General features: G+C 52.4%; 1 protein-coding gene across 1 annotated transcript in view; it reads right to left on the bottom strand.

The window, feature by feature from the left end:
- The window catches only part of PTPN14 (protein tyrosine phosphatase non-receptor type 14), a 121213-nt gene that overhangs the window by 38258 nt on the left and 81704 nt on the right, over positions 1-1251 (bottom strand). The gene's annotated exons all lie outside the window — the stretch shown is intronic.

Below are 1251 nucleotides of genomic sequence, written 5' to 3'. Positions count from 1 at the left end.
GCCAGTGTGTATCTGTAAGGAAGGTGTGTGCGTGTGTACATGCCAGTGTGTATCTGTAAGGAAGATGTAGTTGCCTAATTCACACGCTGTGACTAGTTCTTCCTCTGAGCAACACTTGCAAACCTCGTCGCAGGCCCAGTACCATCAGCAATGCTCTCAGACGCCAACAGTGCCCAATTTGCAACAACTGGTTTGCAAAAGCCTCCATCGCGTGGAGAAAAGAGTCGGCGTTGACCTGATGATCCAGTTACAAAGCGGCCGCGTCCTTCAGCAGGAGCTGCTCTGGGGCCCTTGTCTTCCTGCTCTTGGATGAGTCCACCGGGAGAGTGGAAACGCAGTTCTTCTCTTGCATTTACATCCCTGAAGCTCTTTGAAAGCAAATTAAACACCTTGGGCTCCCCAGCTGCAGAACGTGCTCTGCCGAGGAACGTCTTTTGAAGGCAACCAAGGCAAAGACCATGATGGTGTGAGCCCCAGCACGCTCCAGCGGAGGTCAGGGCACGTCAGAGTTCCCTCATCAGACGCCCCTTTATCGTCTTTATTTCCAAATTAAAACACGACACACGGATTTGTGCCATCTATTAGTGTCTTCCAAGTCTTCCTCTAATTACCCTGGCCTCTCACTTACAGTCAGGTGACATGACCCAGAAGCACACGCAGGGTTAGCCGACTGTGTAAGCCAAACGGGGCTAAGGATGACAGGAGCGCATTCCCTTTTAAGTGGCCCGCCCCTCAGCTGCACACTTCTGAACACACTCCACATCTGATACGAGGGGCACCCCGGCAAGCTGGGAACTGCTCGGCGACTCCAAACTCAGAGCAGAGGGCTGGAGAGGGGCTGATGCGGGCCAGCCCACTCGGAAGTCAAGCACCCGGAGTCAATTTGGGGACTATTTTCTCTCCAGGAACACGTGCTACATTAGATGGATGTCATCACTGAAGTCCCCTCATTCCTGCCTGGCTTTCACTTACTACTTCAGTTTCTCCGAGTAATGAGGAGAAATAGCGAATGGCAAAAGGCGTTACAACATCCCTACGCACGTGAACTTCACCTGACAACGTGACCCCGTGAGAGGGCTCACTTGGCACGTACTTACTCAGTGACAAGGTGACCCAGTGAGAGGGCTCACTCAGAGTGTATTTACTCAGTGACAAAGTGACCCCATGAGAGGGCTCACTCAGCGTGTACTTACTCAGGGACAAGATGACCCAGTGAGAGGGCCCACTCAGCGTGTATTTACTCAGTGACAA

Source organism: Trichechus manatus, unplaced genomic scaffold (assembly GCF_000243295.1).
Source record: "Trichechus manatus latirostris isolate Lorelei unplaced genomic scaffold, TriManLat1.0 scaffold00187, whole genome shotgun sequence".
Taxonomy (NCBI): domain Eukaryota; kingdom Metazoa; phylum Chordata; class Mammalia; order Sirenia; family Trichechidae; genus Trichechus; species Trichechus manatus.
This window is presented reverse-complemented; position numbering and strand designations above follow the sequence as displayed.